The sequence below is a fragment of the Geotrypetes seraphini genome, chromosome 3 (genome assembly GCF_902459505.1).
Source record: "Geotrypetes seraphini chromosome 3, aGeoSer1.1, whole genome shotgun sequence".
Classification (NCBI taxonomy): Eukaryota; Metazoa; Chordata; class Amphibia; order Gymnophiona; family Dermophiidae; genus Geotrypetes; species Geotrypetes seraphini.
This window is the reverse complement of record NC_047086.1, coordinates 299,007,775-299,027,720: the sequence shown is the minus strand read 5'-3', so window position 1 is coordinate 299,027,720 and position 19,946 is coordinate 299,007,775. Positions and strand designations below refer to the sequence as shown.

General features: G+C 42.6%; 1 protein-coding gene across 2 annotated transcripts in view; it reads left to right on the top strand.

Moving 5' to 3' along the window:
• The window catches only part of RGS7 (regulator of G protein signaling 7), a 495,704-nt gene that overhangs the window by 319,388 nt on the left and 156,370 nt on the right, over window positions 1-19,946 (top strand). The gene's annotated exons all lie outside the window — the stretch shown is intronic.

Sequence of the window (19,946 nt, the reverse complement as noted above, 5' to 3'; positions counted from 1 at the left end):
AACCTTTTCAAAGGACACTAATGCATTCACATCCCTCATTTTTTTAAAAAAAATTGCTCCAACGTTATTTATTAGAATGCACTCTGAACATTCCTTGTATACCAGAGAGGTTTCTTAGTATGGTTATTCTTAGTTCTTTTTTGAAAAATCATAATTCAATAGTTCATATTCATATTTGAATGGTTAAAATGAATACACATATATATGTTACCTATTTACGTTAGTCACCATTTCATAAAGCAAAGCATTTATGTGGCTTACCCACAGAGAGTCTGATTCAGAACTTAAGACAAATAATTCTTCTGACACCTACTCCTGCTTCCAACCATTAAACTACTGTTCTCCCTTGCTTTAAATGGCACGTACTGTAACACTGTGAAACCAATAAGTATGTGACACACAATAAAATGCATAGCACAAATTTCTTGCCTACGGTGTGAACAAAGATCTTATTTCAACTAAGACCGAACACATCTATTAACAACTAATCAGATACACCTTGTCAAAATGTTTTTCTTCTTTAAATTGTTAAATTGCTTCCAAAGCTGAAGAGCTGCCATTGTTCAACCTCTTCAATGTTGTACATGAAAGATGACCTGAATGTACAATCATTAATCTTAAACTAGAAATGAAATAAGGTCAAATCACCAGAATTGTTCATTCATTAGCAAAGCTAATTTGAAAAAAAAAAAATCTTCTGTTCATTTTATTAGATTAAATTATCGTATTTTCACGCATATAACGCACGCGTTATACGTGTTTTTACAAACCGTGCATAACCTTGCGCGGTATACGCGTGAGCGCGGTATATAAAATTTTTTTTACATAGTTCCCACCTCGCCCGACGCCCGATTCATCATCCGGAAGGACTGCTCGCACCCCCACCGCTCGCACTCCCACCCCGATGGACCGCTCGCACTCCCACCCGAAGAACCGCTCACACCCCCACAGTCTCCCCCCCTCCCCCATGGAGAAGCTGTCTACCTTGTTTCCGGATGCCAGTGAGCCCAGCTGTTTCCTCTGCCGGCGGTCCTGCCCCTTCTCTGAGCCCTGCTGTGCTGCTTCCTCTTCCGGCGGTCCCGCCCTTTCTCTGACGTCAGAGAAAGAGCGGGACCGCCGGAAGAGGAAGCAGCGTAGCGCAGGGCTCAGAGAAGGGGCAGGACCGCCGGCAGAGGAAACAGCTGGGCTCACTGGCATCCGGAAACAAGGTAGACAGCTTCTCCATGGGGGAGGGGGGGGAGGCTGTGGGGGTGCGAGCGGTTCTTCGGGTGGGAGTGCGAGCGGTCCATCGGGGTGGGAGTGCGAGCGGTGGGGGTGCGAGCGGTCCTTCCGGATGATGAATCAGGCGTCGGGGGGGGGGGGGCATCAGGCTTTCAGGATGGGGACAGGACTTCAAGGGGGGACAGGCAGACCTTCAAGGGGGGACAGGACATCAAGGGGGGACAGGACTTCAAGGGGGGACAGTCAGGACTTCAAGGGGGGACAGGCAGACCAAAGGGAGTGAAAAAGCTATAAAATAAACCCACCAGTGTGTCAATGTGTTGAGAGGAAGAGATGTTCTGGGAAATTCTGCTGAGAAAACTCTGGGTCCATTTCCACCCCCCAGTTACCGTAGTCCACTCCACTGAACCGGTTCACACACTGAGTGATGTTGTGCCTGCGTAGTTGTTTTGGGATCTCTTCTAGTGGTTTGTCAGTTTCTCCTTGTGGTCCAAGGAAGGAAACTTTGTTAACCTTAGCATTGACCTTCAGAATATATTTGTATGGCATTAGGCTATGTAGTGATCAAAAGAAAAAAACAGACCTTTGCACATTTTTGCACTATATGGTGGGTGTATGAGGAGATTCACATTTCCTGCACAGCTAAGTCCTTGTGAAGTTACCTTGTTCTTTCTGTATTTGACATCTAGCAAGGTCTCTGTTTGGAAGGAAAGATTTAAGTTATGGTAAAAGCAGATAGCGTTGCTGGTTTTAAAAAGGTTTGGACAAATTCCTGGAGGAAAAGTCCATAGTCTGTTATTAAGACATGGGGGAAGCGTCTGCTTGCCCTGGATCCGTAGCATAGAATGTTTGCTATTCTTTGAGTTTTGACCAGGTATTAGTGACCTGGATTGGCTACCATGAGAATGGGCTACTGGGCATGATGGACCATTGGACTGACCCAGTTAGGCTATTCTTATGTTATGTTCTCATCTGTAGGGGCCTTTGTTTTCACTTCTTATTTTAATGTATTTTTTTCTGGAAACTTATCAGTGTTTTTTATAATGGAAACAAAAATGGAAGAGAATTACCGTAATGTGTGTGGAATGGGGGGGGGGGGGGGGGGGTGTTTAACTACCATAATTTCTTCAGCTAAATACCGGTAATTCAATCCACCTCAACCAGACATAGGAGAACTCACGCACCATTCACACACCCTCCAACCAAACACGTGAAAAGAAAAAAACTGTTCATTCTTATAAACAACCGTATAACTTTTAATCTAGAGTTAGTGAGCATGAATTCAGTAACAAGAACAGAAATTACATGTTCATTCTTATAAACTATAACATTAACCGGTAGATCAAACGAAGTATCGAGGACAAAATAATCTAAATACAGTTACCGTAATTACGGTAAAGTTGTAAATAAACAAAGTTTACAGGTTTATTCAGTCATCATCATCACAGTCATCTGAATCCTTGAATCCATCAAAATCGGAATTGTCATCATCGTCATTAAATAAAGTGAGCACGGCCTGCAGACGATCCTCGTTTATTTCCGAAGTAATATCGTCATCATCGTCATCATCATCGCTGATATCCATGTTGTTGCCTCCTTCCGCTGCACTGGTAGTACCCGTAGTGTCATTGGTTTCATAAACAATGCCCGCTTTTCTAAATCCGTTTCGAATGGTATCTGGTGTTATTTTGTCCCATGCTGAAGCCACCCACTTGCAGACTTCTGTGAAAGTTGCCCGCTTCAGCCGCCCCGCGGGTGTGTACTCATGCATGCCGCTCTGCATCCACTCCTCCCACTCCTTTCTAATAAAAGTCTTGAATGGATGATTCACTGCGATGTCAAGTGGTTGCAGCTTACATGTCAGGCCTCCAGGTATCACAGCGATGTGGGCACGAGTAGAATTAATGTAGGCCTGAACATTTTTTTCTTTGTGGGCAGCCATGGCATCAAAAATTAACAAGGATTTTTTTGCAAAGAATCCACCCTGTCTTGCCCTAAAGCATTTATCTACCCACAATCTCATTACATTGCAGTCCATCCATCCCTTCTTGTTGCAGTGCACAACCACACTGGTGGGCAGCTTTTCACGGGGCATAGTGACCCTTTTGAAAATGTCTGAAGATAACCTCAATAATGGTTGTACTCAGGGTACCTTATACACTCCAATGGGAATTCAGATTCCACTTTCTCAAAACGAGTCAGTGGTGTTGGAATTCTTCACCATTCCCATTACATGGAGAGTATTAAATATCTTTTATGGAGATATATATTTTTTTGAGATTTTTTCTTTTTCTTTTTACTTTTTATATCCTTAATTATTATCACATCCAAATAACTTATAGCTTAAATAGCTTGTAAATAGAAAAGGATTTAAAAGTGTATCACTTAACTTAGATCCTTATCGGTTCCCCTTCCCGACGCGTTTCGGAGTTCTTTTTCAAGGTCGGGGGAACAAGAGATAAGGTTAATCCTCAACCGTACATTTTCTGCCGCTGGCTATCTGAAAATGAGCATGGGCTTTAACTTAACCCCGCTAGCTGAGCAACCAAGAACGACTGTAAAACACGTTCTTTCATGCCCAGTTGTGGTGATGGCAACAGATTTAGTACCTGTGGGGGCTATGGTTCTTGTTGCTGGAATGTCGAATGCCATTGGAATTTCATCCATGTTGATGACGTCCTTTGCAGTGATGCCAAGTTCAGATATTTCTTTGGCGACAAAGTCACGGAAATCAATCAATTTTTGCTGCCAGTCATCTGGAAGTCGCTGGCCAACAGTTGTTCTCATTCTAACTGATAGTCCGTTCCTTTTCATAAATTTTGAGATCCATGTGAAGCCAGCTTTGAAGTCGGGTATTCCTCTTCCATTGGCAAGTAATTTTGCCTTCATCTGAATCGCAACAGTAGAGACTGATTGATTTTGCTCCCTTCTCGCCAGAATCCACTGCTTCAAGTCATCCTCCAGCTGAGGCCATTTTGGTTTGGCCCCACGATGTGCCCGTTTTCGCGGATTGCATTTCTCCAGTTCCTTCTTATCTTTTCTCCATTCACGCACCGATGTTTCTCCAACATCGAACTCTCTCGCTGCGGCCCGGTTGCCTATTTCCTCAGCTTTCGCAACGACTTGAAGCTTAAAGTCCGCTGTATATGACTTTCGTCTCATTCCTGCCATTATGGCGGTAAATTTAAATTTAATTGATAAACTCTACTACCGGGTAGATATATGCAGAATACCAATCTGAAGAGATCAAATTAAAATGTGGGCTCTACATGCAGCATTAATCTTTTATAGGCTTACCCAAAGGTTGAGATGCTGTTGTATAGTCAAAATAGTATTCACTGGGCAAATTACAAGGCCAGATAGAGGGGGGCCACAGCCATGTGGTGAAAAGCACACCGCCAGAAAAAACGCCTTGGTGACAGGTCAAAAGCGCGCCCCCACAACCCGGCGCAGAAAACTAAGCGGCAAGCATGCTCAGACCATTGCGCATGCTTACAGAGCTGGGAGCAGGGCAGGGCGGGCGAAAGGAGAGTCGGGGCAGCGCACGGAGAGTCGGGGCAGCGAACGGAAAGTCGGGGCAGCCAGAGGAGAGTCGGGGCAGTGAACGGAAAGTCGGGGTGGGTGAACGGAGAGTCGGGGCAACCAGAGGAGAGTCGGGGCAGCGAATGGAAAGTCAGGGCAGCCAGAGGAGAGTCGAGGCAGTGAACGGAAAGTCGGGGCGGGTGAACGGAGAGTCGGGGCAACCAGAGGAGAGTCGGGGCAGTGAACGGAGAGTCGGGGCAGCGAACGGAAAGTCAGGGCAGCCAGAGGAGAGTCGGGGCAGCGAACGGAAAGTCAGGGCAGCCAGAGGAGAGTCGGGGCAGTGAACGGAAAGTCGGGGCAGGTGAACGGAGAGTCGGGGCAGCAAACGAAGAGTCGGGGCAGCGAACGGAAAGTCAGGGTAGCCAGAGGAGAGTTGGGTCAGCGAACGGAAAGTCGGGGCAGGTGAACGGAGAGTCGGGGCAGCCAGAGGAGAGTCGGGGCAGCGAATGGAGAGTCGGGGCAGCGAACGGAAAGTCAGGGCAGCCAGAGGAGAGTCGGGGCAGCCAGAGGAGAGTCGGGGCAGCGAACGGAAAGTCGGGGCAGGTGAACGGAGAGTCGGGGCAGCCAGAGGAGAGTCGGGGCAGCGAACGGAAAGTCGGGGCAGCCAGAGGAGAGTTGGGGCAGCCAGAGGAGAGTCGGGGCAGCGAACGGAAAGTCGGGGCAGGTGAACGGAGAGTCGGGGCAGCCAGAGGAGAGTCGGGGCAGCGAACGGAGAGTCGGGGCAGCGAACGGAAAGTCAGGGCAGCCAGAGGAGAGTCAGGGCAGCCAGAGGAGAGTCGGGGCGGCATGCGCGGTATACCCGTGAGCGCGGTATATAAAAATTTCTTTACATAAATTTGTGTTTTCCGCGCGCTATACCCGTGTGCGCGTTTTACACGGGTGCGCGTTATCTACGTGAAAATACGGTACTTTTCAGAAGCGACTTCATTTTCTTTTCTTCCTGTCATTGAAATTATGGAATCTTCTTGATGCTCTTCCATCCACAGCCCCCGCCAACTCCCCTATAAAAGAAACATTAAGATAAGCTCTATACTTGGAGTTTGTTATCTTTATTTTGTCCTTTACTCTGAGGTCAAAGTGAATCTCCAAGTTCCACTGATAGCAATTGTCATTCAGTGGCACCGACACGTCACATATTTCTAGGAAACAATGGAAAGTCTCTCTGGGTATATGAAGCATTTCCCTTGTCCCCATAACCATACAGTAAGCTTCAGTTCATCATTGTCCAACTAAAACAACAAACATTTTATCTCTCAGTTCACTGCTAAGGTTTGCTTTAGATCTTTTTTTCTTTTTTTTTACTTTAAGGAAAAAGTGTTACTGTACTTTTTTATTACAGGAAGTATATTACATATCAAAAATTGCAAAGACTAGGGGACACTCGATGAAGTTACATGGAAATACTTTTAAAACCAATAGGAGGAAATTTTTTTCACTCAGAGAATAGTTAAGCTCTGGAACGCATTGCCCGAGGATGTGGTAAGAGCGGATAGCGTAGCTGGTTGTAAGAAAGGTTTGGACAAGTTCCTGGAGGAAAAGTCCATAGTCTGTTATTGAGAAAGACATGGGGGAAGCCACTGCTTACCCTGGATCGGTAGCATGGAATGTTTATTAAAATTTGATGCAAATATAAATTAAAAATATAAAAAAGTAAAAAGGGGTTACAGGAACATTTCACACATACGTTAACAAAAATAGACAGACTTACAGACAACAATGGGAGAGGGAGTGGAACTCCAAAAATTTTAGAAAAAGATAATAATGAATGGCCACATAATAGGGGGGGCTAAAAGCAGAAGCAAAAATATTTAAAAGCAAAAGACCTACAAAAATAAGTTTGGTGAATTTTAATTATCAAAAGCATCTTTAAAAAGGAACATTTTCAAAAAACATTTAAACTTATCTAGAGCGGGTTCTCCTCTAAAATATCCAGGCAAAGAATTTCATAGTTGAGGTGCAGCTACTGAAAATATTTCTGTTCGTCTCGTGCCGATAACTTTAAGATATGGTACTGAGAAAAGGTTTTGGTCAGAGGACTGTAGAGTTCTGGATGGAGTATAAGGGATCAGTAACCTGTCCAAAAAGGTAGGCAGATTAGATTGCTACTCCTTGAGTTTTGACCATGTACTAGTGACCTGGATTGGCCACTTTGAGAACAGGCTACTGGACTTGAAGGACCATTGGTCTGACCCAGTAAAGCTATTCTTATGTTCTTATCTTCAGAATATCAAATGCATTACCCTTACCATCATTATTGCATGTTATTTGTCCTAGGGTCCACTACATAAAGAAGACAATTCTATAAATTGTTGCCTCTTTTTAGACATGCCGATGCCATGCACTAGACACCAGCTCTATAATGGCATCTGAGTGCCAAGATGTTCTTCTAGAATACTAGTCAACATAGGCATGCCTCAGTTTAGGATCATCCATTTTCAACTTGTCAGTGGCAGGTGTAAATGGCAACTACATGTGCCAAGTAATGTGAGTAACTGATAGTATTCTTACATGTGTCAACATGCAGATATGCCAGTGACCCAGCCATGCTCTACTCGTGTATATACCCCACTCAGTTAAGCACTATGAGCTCAATGGCCAGCAAGGTTAATGCTGGCTTCACTTGTAACATATATAAACATAGTAGATGACGGCAGATAAAGACCTGAATGGTCCATCCAGTCTGCCCAACCTGATTCAATTTAAATTTTTTTTTTTTTTTCCTTCTTAGCTATTTCTGGGCGAGAATCCAAAGCTCTACCCGGTACTGTGCCTGAGTTCCAACTGCCAAAATCTCCGTCAAGACCCACTCCAGCCCATCTACACCCTCCCAGCCATTGAAGCCCTCCCCAGCCCATCCTCCACCAAACGGCCATACACAGACACAGACCGTGCAAGTCTGCCCAGTTACTGGCCTAGTTCAATATTTAATATTATTTTCTGATTCTAAATCCTCTGTGTTCATCCCACGCTTCTTTGAACTCAGTCACAGTTTTACTCTCCACCACCTCTCTCGGGAGCGCATTCCAGGCATCCACCACCCTCTCCGTAAAGTAGAATTTCCTAACATTGCCCCTGAATCTACCACCCCTCAACCTCAAATTATGTCCTCTGGTTTTACCATTTTCCTTTCTCTGGAAAAGATTTTGTTCTACGTTAATACCCTTTAAGTATTTGAACGTCTGAATCATATCTCCCCTGTCTCTCCTTTCCTCTAGGGTATACATATTCAGGTCTTCCAGTCTCTCCTCATACGTCTTCTGGCGCAAGCCTCCTATCATTTTCGTCGCCCTCCTCTGGACCGCCTCAAGTCTTCTTACGTCTTTCGCCAGATACGGTCTCCAAAACTGAACACAATACTCCAAGTGGGGCCTCACCAATGACCTGTACAGGGGCATCAACACCTTCTTCCTTCTACTGACTACGCCTCTCTTTATACAGCCCAGAATCCTTCTGGCAGCAGCCACTGCCTTATCACACTGTTTTTTCACCTTTAGATCTTCGGACACTATCACCCCAAGGTCCCTCTCTCCGTCCGTGCATATCAGCTTCTCTCCTCCCAGCATATACGGTTCCTTCCTATTATTAATCCCCAAATGCATTACTCTGCATTTCTTTGCATTGAATTTTAGTTGCCAGGCATTAGACCATTCCTCTAACTTTTGCAGATCCTTTTTCATATTTTCCACTCCCTCTTCGGTGTCTACTCTGTTACAAATCTTGGTATCATCTGCAAAAAGGCACACTTTTCCTTCTAGCCCTTCAGCAATGTCACTTACATACATATTGAACAGGATTGGCCCCAGCACCGAACCCTGAGGGACTCCACTAGTCACCTTTCCTTCCTTCTAGCGACTTCCATTAACCACCACCCTCTGGCGTCTGTCCGATAGCCAGTTTCTGACCCAGTTCACCACTTTGGGTCCTAACTTCAGCCCTTCAAGTTTGTTCAACAGCCTCCTATGAGGAACTGTATCAAAGGCTTTGCTGAAATCCAAGTAAATTACATCTAGCATATGTCCTTGATCCAGCTCTCTGGTCACCCAATCAAAAAATTCAATCAGGTTCGTTTGGCACGATTTACCTTTTGTAAAGCCATGTTGCCTCGGATCCTGTAACCCATTAGATTCAAGGAAATACACTATCCTTTCTTTCAGCAACACTTCCATTATTTTTCCAACAACTGAAGTGAGGCTCACCGGCCTGTAGTTTCCTGCTTCATCCCTGTGACCACTTTTATGAATAGGGACCACATCCGCTCTCCTCCAATCCCCAGGAATCACTCCCGTCTCCAGAGATTTGTTGAACAAGTCTTTAATAGGACTCGCCAGAACCTCTCTGAGTTCCCTTAGTATCCTGGGATGGATCCCGTCTGGTCCCATCGCTTTGTCCACCTTCAGTTTTTCAAGTTGCTCATAAACACCCTCCTCCGTGAACGGCGCAGAATCTACTCCATTTTCTCGTGTAACTTTGCCGGACAATCTCGGTCCTTCTCCAGGATTTTCTTCTGTGAACACAGAACAGAAGTATTTGTTTAGCACATTTGCTTTCTCCTCATCACTCTCCACATATTTGTTCCCAGCATCTTTTAGCCTAGCAATTCCATTTTTTATCTTCCTCCTTTCACTAATATATCTGAAAAAATTTTTATCTCCCTTTTTTACATTTTTAGCCATTTGTTCTTCCGCCTGTGCCTTCGCTAAACGTATCTCTCTCTTGGCTTCTTTCAGTTTCACCCTGTAGTCCTTTCTGCTCTCCTCTTCTTGGGTTTTTTTATATTTCATGAACGCCAACTCTTTCGCCTTTATTTTCTCAGCCACTAGGTTGGAGAACCATATCGGCTTCCTTTTTCTCTTGTTTTTATTGATTTTCTTCACATAAAGGTCCGTAGCCATTTTTATCGCTCCTTTCAGCTTAGACCACTGTCTTTCCACTTCTCTTATGTCCTCCCATCCTAACAGCTCTTTCTTCAGGTACTTTCCCATTGCATTAAAGTCCGTACGTTTGAAATCTAGGACTTTAAGTATCGTGCGGCCGCTCTCCACTTTAGCCGTTATATCAAACCAAACCGTTTGATGATCGCTACTACCCAGGTGAGCACCCACTCGAACATTAGATATACTCTCTCCATTTGTGAGGACCAGATCCAATATCGCTTTTTCCCTTGTGGGTTCCGTCACCATTTGTCTGAGCAGAGCCTCTTGAAAGGCATCCACAATCTCCCTACTTCTTTCCGATTCCGCAGTCGGAACATTCCAGTCCGCATCCGGCAGGTTGAAATCTCCCAACAGCAGAACCTCCTCTTTCCTTCCAAACTTTTGGATATCCACAATCAGATCCTTATCAATTTGCTGCGATTGAGTCGGAGGTCTGTAGACTACACCCACGTAGATAGAAGTTCCATCTTCTCTTTTCAGAGCAATCCATATCGCTTCTTCCTCTCCCCAGGTCCCTTGCATTTCGGTCGCTTGGATATTGATCTTTACATAGAGAGCTACTCCTCCACCTTTATGACCATCTCTGTCCTTCCTAAAAAGATTATATCCCGGTATGTTTGCATCCCATCCATGTGATTCACTGAACCATGTCTCTGTGATAGCAACAATATCTAGATCTGCCTCTAATATTAGGGCTTGCAGATCATGAACTTTGTTGCTTAGACTGCGAGCATTTGTGGTCATCGCTTTCCAGCTATTTTTCAGCGATAATCTCCTTTTTCGTATGGATTTTTGTGTCGTTTCACTTTCCGCTGCAATACTAAGAAATGAGTTGCTGATATTGCTTTTGTTGCAGCCTTTACTACTATCACATCTTTTCTTTTGCCGGGGGTGGTCTCTACATACACCACCCCCACCTTCTAGTTTAAATGCCTAGAAAAATATTGTCTAAATTTCTCTGCAAGGTTTCTTTTTCCTGCTGTAGTAATATGTAGCCCATCAGTGCAATATAGCTTCTTGTCCTTCCATGTATTTCCCCATCCTCCTATGTACCTGAAGCCTTCTTGATGACACCAGGCTCTGAGCCATCTATTAAAGTCCTCTGTGTTTTTCATTCTTTGCTCTCCTTTTCCATATGCAGGCAGTATTTCAGAAAAAGCTAAAGTCTTTACAAAAGGTTTCACGCCCTCACCAAGCTCCCGAAAAGCTTTCTGTGCTGCAAGTGTGGAGTTGTTGGCCAGGTCATTTGTTCCCAGATGGATAACAACATCAGTGTTAAAATCCTTAGTTTCTTCCTTAATTATAGTCAGTACTTGCTGCAAGGAGATCATGCTTGTCTAGTATTGCAGTAATGTTTGGACTTGGGACCACACTTTTCAGTCAATGAATCATTTTAATCTTAGACAATACTTCTCTGAAAGTAAGCTATAATTTTTGGACCTGGGGCCCCACCTTTGCAGTGAGGGAACCATTTTTAATCTGTTTCTAACCATGCTTGGTTGAGCATTGGATGAAGATAAAGAAAATGCTAAAGAACATTAAAGATGTTTTGAGCTAAGACCTTGCTTTTATGGCATTATAGCAATTTTTGGACCTGCCATGCTGCTGCTCTGCAGTGGCAGCACTATTTGACCCAAGAACCTGCTTTTCCTGGCAGGGAATCATGTATGATTTGAAACACTGTAAGATTCTTGTGCGCAATGAGTTTTATGCACTACTTTATATATACACCTTTTCCTATTCCTGTGTTTTCATTTACATTTGTAGCATTTTCTCTGTTCTTATTTTCATTCCTAGATCTGTTTTGCCTGTAAATTTGAGTGCAAGTTTCCAATTTTAATTCTGTTGTCTTGATGTCTGCTTCACACTGCTATTGACTGGAGAAGACATAGCAGTTAACTTGAGAAATGGGGTTCCAATCATGCTCTCTACAATTGTTGATTTACATTTTGGAATGTACTTCTCAGTTCTATATTTCTGTTCTCACTGCCTACTGTAGAAGTCAATTCAAGTGCAGCCAAACACACAGTAGCTAAAATTGTTAAAGTCAAATTATAGTAAACTTGGAGTATGGTTCCCAATTATTTCTTTTCACATTGCTTGCTATAGACTACAACTCGTGAGGCTGAACACACCAAAGGCGTATCTATGGATGGACCTTGGCCCACCCAGCATTAGTGCCTCCCCCCGACAGCCAGCCTGGGGGGGAGGTCCTCGGACTTGCATTTCCCTCTTTCCCTCCCATAGCAAGTGTTTTTTCTTCAAAAGAGAGAGGCAGCAATTTATATTCATTGCCCATGGCTGACCCTGAAGCCTTCCATCTGCTGTGTCCTACCTCTCTCTTACACAACTTTCTATTCTGTCTGGGGGGGACGTTGCAGACAGAAGGCTTTGGGGTCAGTTGCAGGCAGCAAATAGGAATTTATTTATTTAGTTAAAACATGTACTGTATGTCCCACACATTCCAAAAATCTATGCGGGTTAGATGAAACATACATAATATATAAACATACTTGCTAAAAACTACATTCTTCACAAAAATATTATCACTTCACACTTTACAAAAAGCCTCCTGGATATAATGTGCCTTGAGGTACTTACGTAAAGATAAAAATGTTGGAATCTGACAGACTGCTTCTGCAAGGGCATTCTACAATTGAGGGCCTGTCACGCACAAAACTTGAGAACGAATCGATATCCTACTAAATTGTCTCAGAGGCTATTTCCAACAAATGCATGGACTGAGATCGCAAAGAACAAGAAGACTTGTAAGACACAGTTAGATTAGTTACCACCCCAAGCAAAACTTGATGGGATTGGGAGGGTTTTCTATTTTAATTATAATTGCTTTACATATTAAATGTATTACATAATATTCAAGATATTATAGAATATGAATATAAGAATGATGTGTTGTACTTAAAGTATTACATGAAGGAAAATCAAGTGTGTATTTATAAGATCATATGACTTTTTCGGATACACTTGTTGTGATATGCAAAAATGAATAAAGAAATTTAAAAAAACCCAAAAAACTTGATGCAATATCTTATACACTAAAACTACATTCTTGAACTGAATTCTTTAAACAATCGGAAGCCAATGCAAATCAATTAGTAGAGAAGACAAATGCTCAAAACGTGAAACACCTCCCGTCACTTGCGCTGCTGCATTTTGGGCCATCTGAAGGGCCCAGGTGATCCCTCAGTGAATTTTTAGGCAGTCCACACAAAAGAGCAGTTCAATAATCAAAATGCGGTTGTGCATAATATTGCATAACCTGCTGAAAATTGGTGGGAGAAAGCAAACCCTGCAGATTTCAATACCAACCAAATCTTTAAAAAAATTCCTAAACACTACTACAATATGACCCTGAAATGATAGTGAAGAGTCTAATAACACCCCTAAGCTTTTTATCTCATGTTGCACTGGAATCTGAACTCCATCATACTCAAAAGTTAAGGGGAATCCCAATGCCCCAGAAGCTGACAACCAGAAAATCTTTGTTTTAAAGATATTCAAATACAAGTATAGACAATTCACCATCATCCAATCCACAATAACATTCAAATACGAAGTAAGTAATTGAAAACTTTGCTCACAATCATCAGGTAACCGAAAGAAAATTTGCAAATCAACCACATAGATCAATATTTCACCCCAAGACCAGCAAACTTACCAACAGGTGCCATAAATAAGTTGAATAACAAAGCTGACAGGGAAGAACCCTGAGGTAGAGAATGGCCCAGGGACAAATTTGTCCCCATCCCCACGGGAACTATCTCCATCCCCGTCCAGTCCCCGCGACTTCTGTAAGATGTGACATCATCTGCACAAGCCTCAAACACTTAAGTGAGATTCTGCAGGGACAGGGACAAATTTGTTCCCATTTCATTCTCTGCCCTGAGGTAACCTGCTGGTAAGGGGGAAGAAAATCCAATCTTAGATTCCCAGTTACAATACAGAAACTTTGATTAGAGAGACATGACTAAAACCATCTAAGAACGGTTCTTGAAATACCAAAGAAGTGCAACCGATCAATAAGCAGTACATGATTGACAGTATCAAATGCTGCAGCCAAATCAAACGATACTAAAAAGTATTACTTCCCTTTATCAAACTCTTTCCGTATCTCTTCACAAAGTGATAATAGAAGCAATTCTGTGTTTTGGCCATGACAAAATCCAAATTGGAATTCATCCAAGCAAGCTTTGAAACCCACATAATCCACTAATTGCTATAACACAACTTTCTCCATGACCTTAGGCATTAACATATGATTTAAAATAGGTTGAAAACGTTCCACCTTTGTAATATAAAGAGAAAAACCCTAAGAAGAGGACAAATTGCTGCCTGCTTCAACATATCAGGAACAAATCCTGTAGCTAGAGAACAATTAATGATACACTCAACTGATGGGGCAATCTCTGCTTTTAGAGACTTAAACACTCTCGGAGCACACACATTCAAAAGACAATTTGCATTACTCAGACTTGATAGCTTGAACTACCTCTGCTGCTGCTCTTTTAATGAAAAATACACTTGCTATGAGAGAGGGAGTTGCAAGCCTGCAGATCTGCCCCCCATGCAAGCTGTCAGGTGGGCACTGTTGCTGGGTGAGCCTGAGCTTTTAGAGAAGCTTGTTAAGGCAGGGGGTGGATCTAGACCAGGGGCACTAAGGAAAAACTGGACAAGAGGAGGGAGGAAGGGATTGTTGGACATAGGGAAGGACAAGAGAGTGAGAGATGCTGCATGGGGGGGGGGGCAAGAGAAGGAATGATGCTGCATGGGGGAAGTTAGAAATAGACAATTTTCTTCTAGAGGCTTGCAACTCAGGTTATATTACCATCAAAGAACATTAGTTTCTTACTGTACAATATCCCATTACACCGGTTTTATATCTCTTGCCAAAAATACACAAAGATCTTCGCAAGCCACCAGAACGGCTCATCATTTCATCCAAAGGCTCTTTACTTGAACCTTTATTGGTTTACATAGACACCTTTTTATGTCCCTTTGTCCCTCTTGCAGAGTCATATGTTAGAGACTCCACCAATTTCATGACTCAGTTGGATAGGTGCCAAATTCCACGCAATGCATCCCTTTTACTGGTGACAGCAGACAGAGGCACTTTACACCAAAATTCCATAAGACACAGTGGTTCAGCTTATAGGAGATGTTTTAGAAATTAGAACAGATATTGAACATCCACCTACCTCTTTTTGACCACACTATTACAGTTTGTCCTACAAAAGAATTATTTCTTGTTTCAGGATAAATATTTCTTCCAAATTAAAGGCACCGCAATGGGGGCCACGGTTGCCCCTGATATTGCCAACCTCTGTGTGAGTGATTTCAAAGTTCGTTTTTTAAGTGATACGACATGGAAGATTCGCATTCAATTTTGGAAGAGGTTTATCGACGACATCTTCTTGATCTGGGAGGGTAATGAGGAACAGTTAAGCAATTTCTTCATATGGCTAAACACCTGTGACAGCAACTTACGATTTACTTATTCTTACTATCGGGACAACATTTGCTTCTTGGACTTATCCATCTCCCGTACGGATGAAGGTTTCTTTTACACGATTTTCTCGGAACCTACAGACCGGAACACACTTTAACATTGCACAAGTAATCACCCTATTCACTTACACTGGAATATTTCAGTAAGGGCAGTTCCTGAGACTAGGGAGGATATGCTCAACAGCTGAGGAGTTTGAATCCCAGGCAACTAGATTAAGACAACGGTTTCTTGCTCGTGGATATCCTTCCTCTGTGGTAAAAAAAAAAAAAGCTTATAAGTGGGCCCGATGGGCTGAAAGATCTTATTTACTGTTGCCCCAGTTGAAACAACCATTGGAACAAATTACCTGTGTATTGCTATATTCAACAGGTATACAAGAAGTTCAACAATGTATCAAAAACATTGGTATGTGATGCAATTACATGAGATCTTCCAAGAGCCTCCTCAATTTGCATTCACTAGAGGTAGAAATCTCAAAGAGTTGGTTTCACCATCATATCTTCCAGCAAAAGGTGTCATCGTGGACTCACCACAAGGCCATTACCCATGTGGGCACTGTAGTTTATGCGGGTGTTCTTTTTCTGGTCAATCAGAAACGTCAAATGAAAAAAAATGTACGATGGCCTCCTAGCCACTCAAGCAGCAAAACTAGACTACCAACTCTCCAATTTACTAATCACAACCTCAGACTACTAAACCTTCAGAAAAGAAATAAAAACCCTACTATTCAAGAAATCCTTACAGACAAACTAACACAGCAAGAATCATGTCAATCCCCAATTGCAACCCTCTATTCTGTATTACCACTGAAAATGTTCAGATAACTCCTTATGTATTCCTAAATGTCCAGCTAACTCCTTATGTAATCCGCCTTGAACCGCAAGGTAATGGCGGAATAGAAATCAGGCAGAATATAAGTCAGTAATGTAATGTAATGTAAATGCCCGATTTATTCATTTGAGACATAATTCAAATTGTTTGACGGCCCAAGTAGTGCATGCCATCTGGTGCCCCTGTGGCTTAGTTTATGTGGGCGAGACCACTAGGTCTTTAAAAATCTAGACTTTTAGAACATAAATCTCGTTTACGCCATCAGAATCAAGATGCACCTTTAGTGGGTCACTGCCTGCAGGCACAACATACATTTACAGATCTGAGATTTGTAGTCCTGGAGATAATAAGGACTTCACCTAGAGGCAGGGATGTGAGTGCCATTATCTTGAAAAAGAGCACTGTTAAATCGTAGCACTGACAGTGAGGAGTCCCACGCCCTGATGCAGTCTACTGGCGAAACACCCAGCTAGCTATCGTCGGCAGTGGGGGGACAGTACTAACAACATATAGTTCCAACAGTACCGACAGCACAGTGACTCGAGCAAAGATAAGTGACTGATTCTGGTTTTTTGACCTCTCACAGAGCTTGAATGTACATTGAAGCATTGTTGAACAGCTATGAGATTTATAAGTTTTGTTCGAGCAGGAGGTTTTTCAGCCTATGAAGTTATCTCCGGTCTAGTATGCTTTTTTCAGCTTTGCGCTTGTACGGGGATCTGAGGCTTTTCCTCCTTTGCTAAGGTCAATATAGCAAGTAACAGTAAACGTTATACACCAGGAGTACATTTAAGATATACTTTTTGAGTTGTATGACACAAAAAGGTGGGGTTTTTTTTGTGAACCCCACTATTTATCCTTCACCATTGAGAATACTGACCATTTAAACCTACTTTCTGTTTTCTGGTCTTTCAACCAGTTCTTAATAATAGGATATTGCCTCCTGTCACATGACTCTCTAATTTCCTCAGAAGTCTTTCATGAGGTACTTTGTCAAACGCTTTTTGAAAATCCAAATACACAATATCAACTGGCTTATCTTTATTAACATGTTCATTCACCCCTTCAAAGAAATTCAGTAGATTGGTGAGGCAAGATTTCCCTTGACTAAATCCATGTTGGCTTTCTCTCATTAATCCATGTTTTTGTATATGTTCTATGAATATGTGAAAAACACAATGTTCAACACCCTTACAGTGGCATACCTAGCATATGTGACACCCGGGGCCTATCATTTTTTAACACCCCTCCCTCCCATCTGTATAAAAAACATGATTTTTAGTAACAATCCACACTTCACACAAAAGCGTACCTAGGAAAAGGCAGCATCTTACATACTGCAGTGAGCAGTATAACATCAATACACCCATTGCAAAATTAAACAAGCCAGACTAGTACAGATCAATCCTGCACAGTCAATCCTAACAGAATCCCATGTCTTTCGAACACACAGAACACAGAAAACACCTTCACCTAGTATGGAATATGTAATCACAAACTAACTCCCCCCCTTTTACAAAACTGTAGTTCAGTTTTTAGCCATGGAGGTAACAGATCAGATGCTCATAGATTTCTGAGCGTTGGAGTTGTTACTACCAAGGCCATACTAAAAAAATGCTCTACAGTTTTGTAAAAGGGGGGATAAAATAGAAATATGTAGACAAAGGTTAAATTGAACCACCAAGAAACTGGACTCTGCATACAATGCAACATCACAGAAACAGCGATGCATCTCCCCTGAAGCAAAAAAATAAATACCGTTATTTTCGCTCCATAAGACGCACTTTTTCCATCCCGGAAAAGAGGGTGGAAAAGTGGATGCAACTTATAGAGTGAATACACCTCCGCCCCCCAGCGTTCTGCTGCTGCTCATTGCCACCCCCTCCTCCCCACTGCTGGTGCTGCTCGCCGCCCTCTTATCTGCTGGCCGCTGCAGGAAAGGAAAGGAAGGGGCGGTGATGTGCAATCAGGCCCACAAGTCTTCCCCGATGTGAATTCTGACATCGGAGAGAAGGTCAATATATCAGATTTGAAATATGTTGTATCCTGTTAGAGCTGGTGTTAGACATATGGTAACTGGTGACTGCAAAGCCTAGGCTGTGCTTCTTTAGCTTCAAGCTGGCTTAGGGCTCTCTCTGAACAGAGGGTAGTTGTTCTAGTTGTACTCCCCTAACATTATTCCTGCCATGTGTGATTGAAGCACTCTGATTTTTCTGTGTACCATCCTGTAGTACCAATTTGACTTCAGTTTTCTCAATAGTGGAGAGGATATTTGTGAGGGGAGGAGAAGGGAGACAGGGGTTTTTGTTGATCCTTGCTCTGTATTTGTGATTTTATAAAATGACAATTGTACAGAATATTGTTTCTTTTTATACTTTAGTAAAATAAGTTCTGTATACAATCATAACTATTTGAAGCTTGTGCAGATGGGATTAGATGGTTTGTGGGGATGGGGTGGGGACGGGAACAATTTTTTTTCTCTGCATCATTATCTAGCTTGAAGTTTCTTCCTTATGGTGCCAGCATTAGGAAGAGCAGTGCTGTTTACAGAGACTACCTTAGCCATGCTATATATCTCTGCCAGATCCTGCCCCCTCTAACATACCCTTTCTGTTGGAGTGGAACCTAGCAGAGATGGGAGTGGGGCGGGAGGAATGCTGGAGCCACACTGGCTTACACTGTGAAAATTTATTTGGATAAAATCAGATCATTTAAATTGTTGAGGGGGAACTTATCAACATGGGCTGTGGTTAGGATGGGTTATTTTACTATTAACCTGGGTTATTAGTAACTGGTTCTCTTGGTGTAAAATAGCACCTGTGCTAAAATAGCAGGAGTTGTGGTAAAATAGTTCGTCTTAATGGTAGCCCACATTGATAACTTCCACCACATCCAAATGGCCATATTTTATCCAGATAATAAGAAACGGAGATTAGCAAGATAAGAGACAGATCTATTGTTTGATAGAGTCACAGGGTCAAGAGTGTGTTTTTAGGATAGGGCAGACAAGAGCCTCCTTCCACATTTGAGGAAATGTTTCAAAACTGCTGCTGCTCTTTATCATAGAGTAAACTAGGGATAAAAGCCCAAGATGTGGAAGAAACAATCAAGAGGTGGGAATTAGGTCAAGTGCACAGGTTGCATAAGCAATTGTGGTGAAGGTTGAAAGTATAGTAAGTGTCCCAAGAGTATGTTAACATAGGAGATAGCCCTGACAAGTCAGTCTCAGATGATGAGATTGCAGGAGGTAAGGTCTACATGGAGAGACGTGAATGGAAGGATAATTGTAGTGAGGCAACTTTGTGAACAAAAAGCTATGCTAGATCATTTGATGAGAATGCATTTGGTGCCATGGAATTTATTTCTAGGTGACATCGGTCCGGTTGCCTCCTAAGATACACCTCCTACCCACATGACCCCCTTCCAAGAGGCAACCCCCCTCCCCCCGAAACCCCCCCAAACAAACCTTAATGCTCCTCCTCCCAGGAGTATGCAAAGGGAGAAGAAAGTAAAGGTTAAATATTATCCCAATCAACTTCTAAGTAGTCTATAGATGCAGGAAAAAATCAGAATTTGAAGTATCTGCATACAAATGCCAGAAGCCTGAAAAATAAGATGGGAGAGTTGGAGTATATACCACTAAATGAAGAGTTAAATATATTAGGCATCTCAGAGACCTGGTAGAAGGAGGACAATCAGTGGGATACTGCATTAGGGTACAAATTATATTGAAATGATAGAGTGGATCAAATTGGAGGCAGGGTCGTGCTATATGTTAAAGAGAAAATTGATTCAAACAGAATAAACATTCTACATGAAACAGATAGCAGCATGGAATTCTTACCGATAGA